The sequence below is a fragment of the Cherax quadricarinatus genome, chromosome 68 (genome assembly GCF_038502225.1).
Source record: "Cherax quadricarinatus isolate ZL_2023a chromosome 68, ASM3850222v1, whole genome shotgun sequence".
Taxonomy (NCBI): Eukaryota; Metazoa; Arthropoda; class Malacostraca; order Decapoda; family Parastacidae; genus Cherax; species Cherax quadricarinatus.
Genome location: NC_091359.1, coordinates 7,139,809 through 7,154,603, shown reverse-complemented (window position 1 = coordinate 7,154,603; position 14,795 = coordinate 7,139,809). Strand labels below are relative to the sequence as shown.

The window sequence follows — 14,795 nt, the reverse complement described above, 5'->3', positions numbered from 1 at the left end:
AAATGCCAAACATGACCTACATTACTCAGGAGGAAAAGGCACTCCCAGGACAAGCCTATGAAAGACAGGCTAACTCTCATGTTTTGTTGTAATGCTAGTGGGGATTGTAAAGTGAAGCCTTTACTTATGTATCACTCTGAAAATCCCAGTGTTCAAGAAAAACAGTGGCTCATCACTCATCAATACTCTTCAATAAAGGTAAGTGTCATTTTAGTATTGATATATGTATTTATTGTGTACATATTGTTTTCTGCATAGGAAAATGTACATTTCATGTAAAAAAAAAATTTTTTAATACTTTTGGCTGTCTGGAACAGATTAATTGGATTTCCATTATTTCTTATGGGGAAAATTAATTCGGCTAACAATAAAATCGGCTAAGGACAAGCTCTCGAACATATTAAAATCCTTAGTCGAGGGTCCACTGTATATATGACACTGACAGTCAAAGGGTTAAATCCTAGTGTGATGATAGTCAAGGATGAACTGAAACATCTGAAGATTCCTCTGTAAAGTGTGGGTTATTCATGAATTCCTCTAGCCATGTACTGTAACTTTTATTCTGTTCAATAAGCCTGTGTATGTCAGGTTGAAGATTTTCTTTGAACAAGAGGATTTAATAACCCAACCAGAGGGTTTAATAACCTGTGTAACCAAAGAAAATTTCCCTTTGGCTCCCTAAGTCTTCTTCCCTGGTTTACAACTCCTTCCCAAGCTAAGTAACTCTTGGGTATCTAGTACTTACTATAGGTATTAGGTAAACAAGGGCAAAGGTGTCAGAAAACATCATACATCTCCCCCTGCCCAAGATAAGAGTAGAAAAGCAAATGCATTTAATGCAAACATTAAAACCTAAAGAAAATATACAAATTTTGTACATTTTTTAAATTTTACAATGAACTTATAACATTTAGAAGAAAGCACAGTAATAGTTACTAATAACTACTCTGTAGAATGCTGTCATTACTTTTCCTTTTTCGAATACATACAACCTATGTACAGCACAGAATAAATAATAATTTCTTTTGCAAATTATTTCAGGAGATACAAGGAAAAATAAATACATTTATGTATGTCAAGCAGCACACTGAGGTGTCTCGTGCCTGGTTGAATGTAAACAAAGATGGGTGGAATTTTCACAAGCTACCTAACTAATCATAACCTAACGTAATTTGACCATTTAACATCACCCAACCTAACCCATCTAATTTTTATCTTAAAACAATTATTATTATAATCAAAACTAAGACCTAAATCCACCAGGGTCATGGCATTCGCTGTTCAGACGGTGGCGTGTGCGACACTCCCGACCAGTTACACCTGTGTAATTGGTGGTGTGACATTATGACATCAGGTCTGCACAGACGTGTAATGTATAACCCACCACAGAACTGCAGGAGGCCAAGAGAGGAATATGATGAGTGCAACAGAGCAATGGTGGACACACTAGCAGAGGTGGCAAGAAGAGCTCACTCGAATAGAGCAAAGTTACTGGTAATGGGCGACTTCAATCACAAGGAGATTGATTGGGAAAACCTGGAGCCACATGGGGGTCCCGAAACATGGAGAGCCAAGATGATGGATGTGGTGCTGGCAAATCTCATGCACCAACATGTTAGGGACACTACCTGAGAGAGAGGGGAGGATGAACCAGCAAGACTGGACCTTGTGTTCACCCTGAGTAGCTCAGACATTGAGCACTGGACCTTGTGTTCACCCTGAGTAGCTCAGACATTGAGCACATCACATAAGAAAGGCCCCTTGGAGCTAGTGACCACATGGTTATGAGCTTTGAATACACCATGGAGCTAAAAGTGGAGAGGGTAACAGGAGTAGAAAGGGAAAAGCTAAACTATAAAAGGGGGGACTACACAGTAATGAGGACCTTCCTGCAGGAGGTTCAGTGGGAACAAGAGTTGGTAGGAAAATCAGTAAACGAAATGGACTTTGTAACAACAAAATACAAGGAGGCAGAGGAAAGGTTTGTTCCCAAGGGTAACATAAATAATGGGAAGGACAGAACGAGCCCTTGGTTTATCTGAAGGTGTAGGGAGGCAAAAAACTAAGTGCTCTAGAGAATGGAAAAAGTACAGAAGGCAAAGGACTCAGGAAAATAAAGAGATTAGTCGACAAGCCAGAAACGAGTATGCACAGATAAGGAGAGAGGCGCAGCAGCAGTATGAAAATGATATAGCATTGAAAGTCAAGTCTGACCCGAAACTACCCTACAGCCACATCAGGAGGAAGACAACAGTCAAGGACCAGGTAATCAGGCTGAGGAAAGAAAGTGGGGAGCTCACAAGAAACAACCAGGAAGTATGTGAGGAGCTCAACATGAGACTTCAGAAAGTATTTACAGTGGAGGCTGAAGGGACACTGGGAAGACAAAAGAGTGGGGTACATCAACAAGGGATATACCAATAAGTGTTGGATGAATTACACACAACTGAGGAGGAGGTGGAGAATCTCCTAAGTGACCTTGATACCTCAAAGGTGGTGGGACCAGACTTCTCTCCATGGGTCCTTAGAGAAGGAGCAGAGACACTACATGTGCCACTAACCAAAATCTTCAACACTTCCCATGAAACTGGGCAACTACCTGAAGTATGGAAGAAGGCAAATGCAGTCCCCATCTTTAACCCTTTCAGGGTCCACAGCCCCTCTCAGAGACTTGTTCTCAGGGCCCCCCAAATTTCAAAAAAAAAAAAAAAAAAAAAAAAAAAAATCTTATGAAAAGATAGAGAATCTTTTCCCAATCATAATGACACCAAAAGTATGAAATTTGATGGAAAACTTTCGGAATTATGCTCTCGCAAAGTTAGCGATCTCGACGATGTTTATGCATCGGTGATTTTGCCCACTTTGAGCCCTATTTTCGACCAATTCCCAAGTACTAGTCGACAGAAATCATAACTATTTCGCTAGAACTCCATTTTTTCTATCGAATGAGTACAAGAAACCACCAATTTACCGATTACAACTATCCAATACAGTGGTCAGAATTTAACAATTTTGCCAATTTCACACAAATTTCAAAAGATGCCAATTTCCAAATAGGGTCCAGAATAAACAAGACATTCCTGGCACTAAAATAACATTTCTTCTGTTCATTAGTCATGTCCCCAGGCCCCTCTTACATTTTTTTTGCTTTCCACTTTGAATTTTTATTCTCACAAAAAAAAAATAAGATTCACTGTTATGTAGACTACTGCATTAGTGTAGAAATGGTATAAATAATATCGACACCAGTTGACGTGTATTGGACGCTTAGCATGATTTGTTTACTTTCGAATTTTGGTAAAAATCGAACATTTCTGCTACTTTGAGCTCAATTTCAAGGTACTTTTCATTGTAAAACCAGTCAAAATCATCTCAATTTCTGTAATAGGTCTTCCATTCTATACAATGAGACCAGGAAAACTAGAATACAACAATAAATACCATACAAAAATATAGTGCAAAGTCTCTGTTTTAATCCAAAAACACGGTCAAAGTAATTTTTTTCTCATTACGCACTGTGTGCTGCAGGATCTTTTTTATACTGCACACACTGACCACATAGACCCATTCTTTAATATGTAGGCCTACCAGCTTTCTCTCGCTAGATTTGAAGGCGCTAGAATTTATGCGTACTAGTACGTCATGGACACTGGTGCGCAAGCTGTACTAGTACATCCGAAACCCTGAAAGGGTTAGCCCTTTGACTGTTTTGGTTGTATATATACGTCTTACGAGGTACCATGTTTGACATATATATACTCATAAATTCTAGGGGCTTCAAATCAAGCAGGAGAAAGCTGGTAGGCCCACATGTGAGAGAATGGGTCTGTGTGGTCAGTGTGCACCATATAAAAAAAATCCTGGAGCACGCAGTGCATAATGAGAAAAAAAACTCCGACCGTTTTTTTTAATTAAAATGCCGACTTTGTGGTCTATTTTCGTATAGTATTTATGGTTGTATTCTCACTTTCTTGGTCTCATTGGATAGAATGGAAAACATATTATAGAAACAGACGTGATTTTGATTGGTTTTACTATAAAAAGAACCTGGAAATGGAGCTCAAAGTAGGGGAAATGTTTGATTTTTGCTGATGTTCAAAAGTAAACAAATGATGTCATTGACCAATAAATGTCCAACTAGCCATTCTAATATGCAGTCATGAATGGGTTGACATTATTTGCACAATTATTACAGTATTGCAGTAGTCTGCGTAACAGTAAATCCTCTATTTTTTATTTGAATAAAAATTCATAATAGAAAGCACGAGTAATACCAGAGGGGCCCTGGAGACGTGACTGATGAACAAAGAAAATGTTATTTTAGATCCAAGAATGTCTGCATTGTTCATTCTGGACCTTATTTTGAAATTGTTATTTTTTTAATTTTCATGAAATTGGCCAAATTGCAAATTTCTGCCCAAGTTATTGGGTAGTTGAAATCGGTAAATGGGCAGTTTCTTGTACTCAATCGATAGAAATAATGGAGTTCTAAAGAAATAGCTATGAGTTTGGTCGACTGGAACAATGGAATTAGCCGAAAATAGGGCTCAAAGTGGGCGAAATCGCCGATTTGTAAATATCGCTGATGACACTAACTTCGCGAGAGCGTAATTCCATCAGTTTTCCATCAAATTTCGTTTTTTTGGTGTCATTACAATCGGGAAAAGATTCTCTATCATTTCATAAGAAAAAATAAAATTTTTTTTTTAAATTTTGTGACACCAGGAGACACCTCAGGATTGGGGGTTGCGACAGTCAAAGGGTTAAGAAAAGAGACAGAAATGAAGCACTAAATTATAGACCAGTGTCACTGACGTGTATAGTATGCAAAGTCTTGGAAAAGATTATCAGGAGAGTGGTGGAGCACCTGGAGCGGAACAAGATTATAAACGACAGCCAGCACAGATTCATGGAAGGCAAATCCTGTGTCACAAACCTACTAGAGTTTTATCACAAGGTAACTGAAGTAAGAAATGAGAGGGAGGGGTGGGTTGATTGCATTTTCTGGGACTGCAAGAAGGCCTTCGACACAGCTCTTCACAAGAGATTAGTCCAGAAGCTAGAGGAACAGGCACGTATAACAGGAAGGGCACTGCAATGGATCAGAGAACACCTAACAGGGAGACAACAGCGAGTCATTTTCCGGGATGAGGTATCACAGTGGGCGCCAGTGACGAGCAGGGTCCCACAGGGGTCAGTCCTGGGACCAGTGCTATTCTATGTGAACAACATGATGGAAGGGATAGACTCAGAAGTGTCCCTGTTTGCAGATGATGTGAAGTTAATGAGGAGAATTAAATCAGACGCAGACCAGACAGGTCTACAAAGAGACCTGGACAGGCTGGATGTGTGGTCCAGAAACTGGCTCCTAGAATTTAACCCTGCCAAATGCAAAGTCATGAAGATTGGAGGAGGGCAAAGAATACCGCAGACAGAGTATAGGCTAGGAGGCCAAAGGCTGCAAACCTCACTCAAGGAGAAAGACCTAGGAGTGAGTATAATACCGAGTACATCACCAGAAGCACACATTAACCAGATAACTGCTGCAGCATATGGGCGCTTGGCAAACATGAGAATCGTTCCACACCTAGTCAAACACGTCAAGAAATTAGAGAAAGTGCAAAGGTTTGCAACAAGGCTAGTTCCAGAGCTAAGGGGAATGTCCTACGATGAAAGGTTAAGGGAAATCGGTCTGTCGACACTGGAGGACAGGAGGGCCAGGCGAGACATAACATACAAAATACTGCGTGGAATAGACAAGGTGGACAGAGACAGCACGTTCCAGAGATGGGACGCAAAAACAAGCGGTCACAATTGGAAGCTGAAGACTCGGACGAGTCAAAGGGATGTTAGGAAAGTATTTCTTCAGTCATAGAGTAGTTAGGAAGTGGAATAGTCTGGCAAGTGATGTAGTGGTGGCAGGCACTATACCTAGTTTTAAGAATAGGTATGATAAAGCTCATGGAGCAGGGAGAGGGAGGACCTAGCAGCGGTCAGTGAAGAGGCGGGGCCAGGAGCAGTCTCTCGACCCCTACAACCACAATTAGGCGAGCATTGAGCTGCTCCGTGGGGCCATCACCCCAGAGGTGTCGCAAGTGTTACTGCTGAAAATCATCCAAGACAAATACAGGATTGCGGATGCAGAGTTGCACAGTGTTGCTCTAAATGGAGCAGACTATTTGTGAAGCTGCCATCGACACAAGTGTACGAGGCGATTGTGGAGTGGTATCAAGACGTCGTAATGGAAGTTACTGACGTTGTTCAGGTATGCCTGATGTGTCTAAACACTACACCTGACTTAAGTTGAGGAATGTGCCATTTGAGGTGGATAAAACAGACCTCTGATAGGTGTTCAGCAAGTATGGCATTGTGCATGTGGCACAACAGGGGAAGTGGGTTGATGGTGCTTATGCAGGTTTGCCAGAAGGAACTTTCTCCCTCAAGATGTTGCACCACCGTGCCTCCCTACATGTTCCTATCTCACTTTCGTATGCAGATAATGGTGACATACGCAGGACAGCACCGCACATGCAGGATTTGTGGGGAGTACAACCATATGGCAGCGGAGTGTGGTCAACAAGAGTAACCCCAGGGTGTGTACAGGTCAGTCATATCAGAGAGGGAAAGTGTGGTACAAGAAATGGAACTGCATGGTGGACGTGGAAACGGTAAGTTGTGGAGTGCTGAGACGACTGGCTCGAATGATATGCTGAATGGAGATCTTCCAACTGAGAAGGAGGAGGAACTTTTGGACATGAGACACGGTCAGGAGAGTGAGGCCGGAGGCTGAGGGAGCTGGCCTTGATGTGTAATTGGAAAAGGCTTTACTGAGTATGTTTTTCCCTCAGGAGGGGGAAACATCGGAGACATTAGTGGAGGAATTGCAAGTCGTGTGTGGCAGAGGTGGCTGAAGTGGAGGGGGCAGCCCTTGTGCACGTTGAGGGAGTTGCATCGAAGGGAGGCATCCGTTTAGTGGATGTGGAGGTGGAGGTACATCAGGAGGCAGAGCTGGAGATGTGTCGTGGAGGATGTGGGTACAAGGAAGAGGGCGGAAACGGCCTCAGATTCAGATAATGTCCTGACGCCTGCTGAAAGGCCAGGAAAAAAGGCGTGGGTGGAGGTGGCCAAGAGTGCGGGGAGTGGAAGGCATAATAAGCAGGGAGCTAAAGACCTCGCAGGAACCGGGCTTGGGGTGAGGAGTGTGGTGAGCCATACCAGTAAGGGTGTAGATGCGAAAGGTGGTGTTGGACAGAGTTTACCTGGAGAGAGTTCCGGGGGTCAACACCCCCGCGGCCCGGTCTGTGACCGGGCCAGCCTTCGATGCATGACGATCAATGTGAATGGTTTAAGTATGAAGGCGAAGAGTGATTGGCTTGAAAGGTTTACATGTCGGTATCGTGTGGATGTTGTATTTCTGCAGGAGCACAACATTAATGAGGGTTGGGATTTTGTGGTACGTACCTGGTTATGTGGTATATGCGATACCTAATGTGAGCTTAAAAGTGGGTGTGGCCACTTTGGTGAGTGAAGCAAGCTTGTTTGTATATCACCATAGTGAAAATGGAGGGGATGGCAGAGTACTCCAAGTGGATGGTAGCTGGCAAAATGAACTTATGTCCACAGTATGTGTGTATGCTCCAGCAGATGGGGATGTACAGGTTAAGAATGAATTCATTAAAGAGGAGTCAGTCTATTTTCTTAGGTCTTTGGCATCGTTGGCTATAGAGGGAGGTGAATGGAATTGTGTAATTAGGAGGGGGGAATGTGGCACCGAGAGGGGCAGAGCACTATTCACCAGTGCTGAATGAACTAGTGCAAGATGTGAACTTGATGGATGTGTGTGATAGGACAGTGGTTGTACCAGATCATACTTTTGTGAGGGGGGGTTATGGGGCACGTTTGGATCTGATTTATGTTATGTCTTGTGTGAAATTATGTTCGACGAGTACCATAACAGCTGCTTATTCCGATCATAGGGCGGTTATTGCTGAGGTGGGGTAGGAGTCTTTGGCCTTGTGGCATAAGGGGTACTGGAAATTAAATACAAGGGTGATGAGTGATGAGGAGGCATGTGGCGGGCTTCGAGGATTAGTGGAGGGAGGAGCGAGATGGGTTGGTGGGCAGGGACAGGGGTTGCATTGGTGGGAAAAGGTGGCCAAACTAATGATACACAAGTTTTATTTGGGAGAGGGAAGAAGGGTGAATATGAAATAGGGGCTGGCAAATTATTGAGGACAGACTGATGCACTGTCATAGGCAGGGGGTGGCGACGGGGGGTGTACCCTGTTGATACAATTAAGGGATTGAAGGAATGGGTTAGGGGCATCAATAATGAGGGTTTTGACGCAGTGAGGGTACAGGAGGCAGTAGAGGTGTTATGGGGTGACAAGCCTTCACCCTGTGTTTTGTGGGGGCAGAAGCAGAGGGGGGGAGGTGCAACCAACATACTGAGCTTGGAGGTACACTACAAAGTCAGGGGTTTCAGGGAGAGGCAGGTTTTACACAATACGGAAGCAATGGGTGTGTTTGCTGATAGGTGGTACGAGGGTTTTTGGGGTACAAAAGGTTGGGGGGAAGGGGAGCTGGTGGAAGTTTGCAAAAGAATACCATGCAACCTGGGGCAGAGTGCAAGGAAGGCATTGGGGGGAGGGGGGAGGGTGAGTGAGGAGGGAGAAATTTGGAGTGCATTGATGGCGTTGACGAAGGGTAAATCCCCAGGGTTGGATGGTATTCTGGTGGAATTTTATGTACAGCACTGGAACATTTTGCATGGGTTTTTTTATATAATTGCTGAATGCAATAAAAGATGGGGGTAGGCTGGGGTCAGTGCAGTCAACAGCGGTGGTAGTGTTGGTGCCGAAGGGGGAGAGGCAGAGGAGTCTTGGGGAGTACAGGACAATTTCTCTGTTGTGCGCTGACTACAAATTGTTTGACAAGGTGATGGGAAACCACATTAAGTGCATCGTGGGTCGTGTTGTCTCACTGGGACAATATGGCCTTCTGGGTAGGTCAATGCTTTCTGGACATTCGGTTATTGGTGATTTTGTGGGCGAATGAGGAGGAGGGCGAGAAAAGGAGCTTTATTGGCCCTAGACTTGAGGGGGGGGGGATATGATTCTGTTGAACTGGATGCCATGTGATGAATTCTCCTCAGCCAGGGGTTTGGGGAGGAAATAGTGGGGGGGGGGTTGATACGCTGTACCAGGGGGGGGGCTAAGGCGAGGGTTCAGATTAATGATAGGTTGGACGGGGTTGTGGACATGGGAAGGGGTTTGAGGCAGGGGTGCCCACCATCTCAGATGCTCTTCGCATGTGTACAGGCTCCCTTTTATAGGTTGGTGTTGGAAAAGGTTTTTGGTGGCATCATGGGTGGGGGAGATAGGGTTTACCCCAGGAGATCGTTGGTTATGTGGATGATACCACGTTACTGGTTAACGAATATATGAGGCTAGACGTGCTGGGTGGGGTAGTCGAAACATTTGCGAGGGTGATAGGTATGGCAGTAAGCGTGGGTAAATCGAAGGTAATGGAGTTGGGTGAGTGGGCAGGCCACGAGGTGTGGGGATGCCCAGTTGTCACAAATGTGGATCATTCTCTAAAGATCTGTGGGATAGTATGTGCGGGCGATAGGGATAGGGCGAGGGAGGTTAACTTGGAGAGGGTAGTGAATAATGTAGTGAATAGATTGCATGGGTTGAGACTACCATTTATCACTGGTGCAGAGGGCTATCATTGTCAATGTCCTTCTGTATAGTAAGGTGTGGTGAATAGTGTAGTGAATAGATTGCATGGGTTGAGACTACCATTTATCACTGGTGCAGAGGGCTATCATTGTCAATGTCCTTCTGTATAGTAAGGTGTGGCACGTAGCTAACGTTTACTCACTCACTGGGGAGGTGATAGGTCGAACTTAAGAGCTGGGGTTTCGCTTCTTATGGGTGTCAAGGTGTGATTGACTGAGGAGAGAGGCGTTTACTTTGCCGGTGCGAGAAGGGGGATTGGGGGTTATTTGATCTGCGCAAGTGGGTGATGTGCATATATGTTAAAAGGGTGGTGTTGCTGGCCGAAGCTTTTAAGGGAGGGGGGGTGCCTAGAGAAGGTGTACGAGGTGCTTAGGCAGACTGTTCGAGGCAGCGATTTTCGTGATTGTGAATGGCTGTTGAGTGATGATGGCAATAAGGGAGCCGGAACAGATCAGGGTGAAGGTGCTGTATAGGGCTTTACTGGGTCACACAGAGGCACCAGTGGTGGCACTATACCCTGTGTATGACTGGAGAGGGATTTGGAGGTTTAAGAAGTTGCGGGTCCACCCTAGGGAACATGAGGTGATGTTCAGGTTCCTACATGGAATCCTGCCGTCAGGTGTAGAGTTAAGGAATAGAAGGGTGGTGGAAGATGGAGTCTGTAGATTCCGTGAAGGAGGAGGAGATGGCTTTTCACATTCTGTATTTTTGCAAGCGCCTGGAGGGGGCTAAGGGAATGGTTCACTCATGTTTTAACTTTGGTGGTGGGGGGAGGAGGATGTCCATTTTGAGGATGCTCAGTTTGGACATGGGTGGGGTGTTGGTGACAGAGGTGAGGGCGGCAGTGTACGTGGTTGTGAATTATGTTTTTATCATGTGGGGTTATAGGGGAGAGATGATTTGGGAATGAGGTGTCATATATTAGCCCATTCCTGGGGTACGGGGGGGAGGGGTTGGCATTAGAGGTTAGTGCTTTAGTGAGGGTGCAATGTAACTGTGGTTTAAGGGGAGTGCTGTGATGATGATATTGGACAGGCGCGCTTCCAGCGTGTGGATGGGTGTGTTGACATAACCTTTGTAAGTGTGACTGGTGGTAGGATGTTGTACAGAGTGGGAGAGGTTGCACTGTACTATTGGATTAATTACTCTTATGTTTTGGAATGGATGCATAGTTGATCCAGGGACAACTTTTGCATGATCATAAATCACCTCTGTAATTGTGTTTTCTGGTTTTATTTGTTGCAGTGACTGGTGTGGTTTCTTTTCATGTAATAATATATTGTTAAGCAATGTATACTTTTCCCACACATTTTGTGGTAGTGAAGGTGAATATTATGCTGCGATCTGCGTGTCCTTATAGTGGTAGTGCAGGGGAACATTATGTTGAGACCTGCATGTACTTATAGTAGTTTGTTACCTTGTGTTGAATGAATGTGGTTAGGTTGGTTTTGTACTATTAAGACGTCTTAGTTAACCGATGTTACCACTGTGTGGTACCTCGTACACATATTTAACGCTGAATGTGACAAACGTTTGCCCCTCTCATGTTCACATGTTACACAAAGATATGTAAACATTTAGTAGTCCTTCGTACATATATGTAGTACACTGGAGGTGTACTATATATATATACAAGCTATAAGCACCTTGTGGTGCATATAGCTTCCTTGTGTGGGGGGGGGTGTATTGTATAGCATTTTTTTTTTCATCTTCTGTGCGACATATCTCTGTGGTATGTATAATGCGTGATAAAATATATATAAAAAAAAAATACTGTGGAATGCTGTCGTTATTTTTCCTTTTTCCAATACATACAACCTATGTACAGCAAGGAATAAATAATTTCTTTTGTAAATTGTTATTTCAAGAGATATACGGAAAAATAAATACATTCATGTATGTCAAGCAGCACACTTAGGTGTCTCGTGCCTGGCTGAATGTAAACAAAGATGGGTGGAATTTTCACTACAAGTTACCTAAGCATAACCTAACGTAACTTGACCATGTAACTTTACCGAATGCATCCTTACCTAACTTAATCTTACATAACCTAACCTTACCTAACCTAACCAATTTTTATCTCAAAACAATTATTATAATCAAAACTAAGAACTAAACCCACCAGGGTCATAAAGCACTGCTCTCAAAAGTCTGCACAAGAAATACTTAACCCAGGATAACCTAAACATTAAAGTGTAAAATAAAATAGTTCCACCCTATATCTGTCAGTAACCATAGCTGAAAGCATTATACTTGGTGTTATACAGCACTCTGAGGAGTGGCAGGATATCAAGTTTGATACAAGGAATGAAAAGTTAAGTCCAATTCCTTGGATCTCAAGCTCCTCGCTTGCAAGTTATACAATGGTTTCATATAAAGCAGCAAGTAAATAAGTTTATTTAGGTACACGTACACAAGTACAATAACCATACAGTGTAAAGTACCTAGGATAACCTAAAGTCAAAAGTGACTTATTTCCATTATATAGAAATTAACCTAGCACAAGTAACCCAATACGTTATCACCACTCTACTATGTATTTATAAAAATAAACTTAATGCAATCACTGCATAAATTTAAAGCATCCAATTATTAAACTGACCCAGAAAAAAAAAATCCAATCTGTTTAACGAGGATGACTCACTATGAAGGCTGGCTGGGGTATGGGGGATAAAACTCCTGGTCGATATATCTCAGCCTCCAGACATTGTGAGGCCAGGATACAAAACTTCCACTGTAGTGGTGTTGCCAGGCAGGCCGAACTAAGTGGCAGGAAGGCTATATTATGTAGTGTGGGAGATGTATTATGGCGGGGCGGTGAGTCACAGCCTACGCCTTACAACGTAGTCTGGCTGCCACACAGGCCTACATTACTAATTACAAAACGTTTATTGCAGGTTAATTCATCCGTGTTCCGGAAGTGTTCATCTTTACCCCGCTGCACCAACACGAGCACAAGACATCCCAGTATTCCTACGTGGGATATACACCAGTATAAGAGGACAATAGAGTCATAAAAGCGGCCTTGTGCTCGCCATTGCGCACCCGCCGCCTCACAACCAACACCCACTTTCCTCACATTTACCACAAACGTTTGACAATTCCAACGTTCATCACGCATTTGGGCACATTCTAATTACATACCTCAGTTATTGTCCGCCACTAGTAAGGCTGTCAAGTGGGTAGAAGATGCATATGTGCAAGTTTTGCTCAATTGTCGACAGTATGGTCCATGTTTGGTTTCTCAAGGACAGGTTCTTGTACGCATTTAGAATGGCCGTCATGGGACACCCACATCTCTTAAAAAAACTTAAAGGCTTACGTTTACCGTATATACAAAACGTCGAGTTTAATCTCGGTGATGGATATTTATTTTTCACTTAACAGACTGTGAAAGTTCAATATTACTATGTTTATTAATATACAAAGGATGTAGATAATAAAATAAGGTTATGCAGCAAACGTTGAAAATTCTTATCTGGTTTCAGTTAGGTAGTATGGGCTTGGACTTCGATTAACAGCCATAATAATTCCGTATCGTAAGTAAGTGCGGAGATATAAAGTGGCCTTTATTTTAAAACAATCCTCCACATTCATCGGCAATGTTAATTATATTATATAAAGAAACTATGAAGGGCAGAATAATTATTCAGCGTCGAGGTATACATTGGAAGACAGTGAACGAGACTGGAAACGTAACACGCGGAGGTGTGGAACGTTGCCAGATGTTCTCTCTTGTTCCAATAATGTTACAGGGTCGGCCCTGGCTACTCACTTATCAATATTTCTTATCTTTATTTCCAACATTAAAATCTCAACTGCCACGTGACTAAACGTACTTCTCAAAGATACGAGTAATAACTGAAAAATATCTATATATATTATCATGAAATAAACTAAAATCTTCGAAACTAAGAAAATCTAGACAGATGTACTCAACGGTAATCTGTAAAGATGACGGAATTATGTGGACACGTGTACTCAAATAATATTTCCTATAATCTAACTTAATAGTTAACAATACGTATGTACCGCATATGCAATATGGATGGCGCGTAGCAGTAGTAGTGATAAGATAACTTCATAATAAGACTGGTGCAGTTGTGGGTTACCATTAACGGTCGTTGTACCCCATAGTTACCCACTCAATATTTTATTTAAGAGATCAAACAACAATAAATAAGATCACTTGTCATATACGTGCCACAAACTCATGTATAAATGTGTACCCTAGAGATGCAAGAAATATTTACCAAGTTTGCTGTTATATAATATAGAAGGTTAGTAAAATAGGAAAATTAAGGAGGTGGTAGATTTGGCTACATGGCAAGTGTTGCAAGGATGTTGTTGTGCAACGGCTAAGCCTTCAATAATAAGATATTACATGGACCCTAATGGACATAATTCCCTTGGACTATCTTGGGTTATTCTAGGTAATTTATACATATGTTACCATGTGGTATAATTGTACATAAGTGTACATGTATCTAAATATGAGCACATTATCCAGTCTTACTGTTGTTATGATACTAAGTACCTAACTAATACTTTGAGTTAGTTGAGTCATAAGTAAAGTTCAAGTCTGAGAGGGTCACTAAGTGAACATGATTGTTTGTAGTAGTAAGTAGTGGCAGGCATTGTGGTGTTGCACAACACTATCCTTGCAACGTTTGCCACAATACATAGTACTGCCACTACCACTTCAATGGAAATTTAAAAGACCCCAATGGAAATAAATTACTCTGGCTTTTTTTTTTTTGGGGGGGAGGGGGTTTATCCCAGGTTCTCTACACATATGCTGCTATGTGTAATAATTTATGTAACTGTATTTGTATATACCAGAATAAACTAGCTTCCCCTGAGTTAGCTAACTCAAAACATTATGCACTCTGACGGATTTGTTATATAGCAGTTATATATCTTGAGGTGGTTCGGACATGTAGAGAGAATGGAGCGAAACAGAATGACTTCAAGAGTGTATCAGTCTGTAGTGGAAGGAAGGCGGGGTAGGGGTCGGCCTAGGAAAGGTTGGAGGGAGGGGGTAAAGGAGGT

The 14,795-nt window shown here is 42.7% G+C and overlaps 1 protein-coding gene across 3 annotated transcripts in view; it reads right to left on the bottom strand.

Moving 5' to 3' along the window:
* The window catches only part of LOC128697779 (uncharacterized), a 340,573-nt gene extending 327,091 nt beyond the window's left edge, over window positions 1–13,482 (bottom strand). The window contains exon 1 of one of the 3 annotated variants that reach the window (XM_070099646.1): window positions 12,888–13,482. The gene's annotated coding sequence lies outside the window, so the exon portion shown is untranslated. Of the gene's footprint in view, window positions 1–12,387; window positions 12,813–12,887 lie in introns of those variants that run through there. The other 2 variants (XM_070099648.1, XM_070099647.1) reach the window with 2 other exon arrangements.
* Window positions 13,483–14,795: the final 1,313 nt, after the last annotated feature.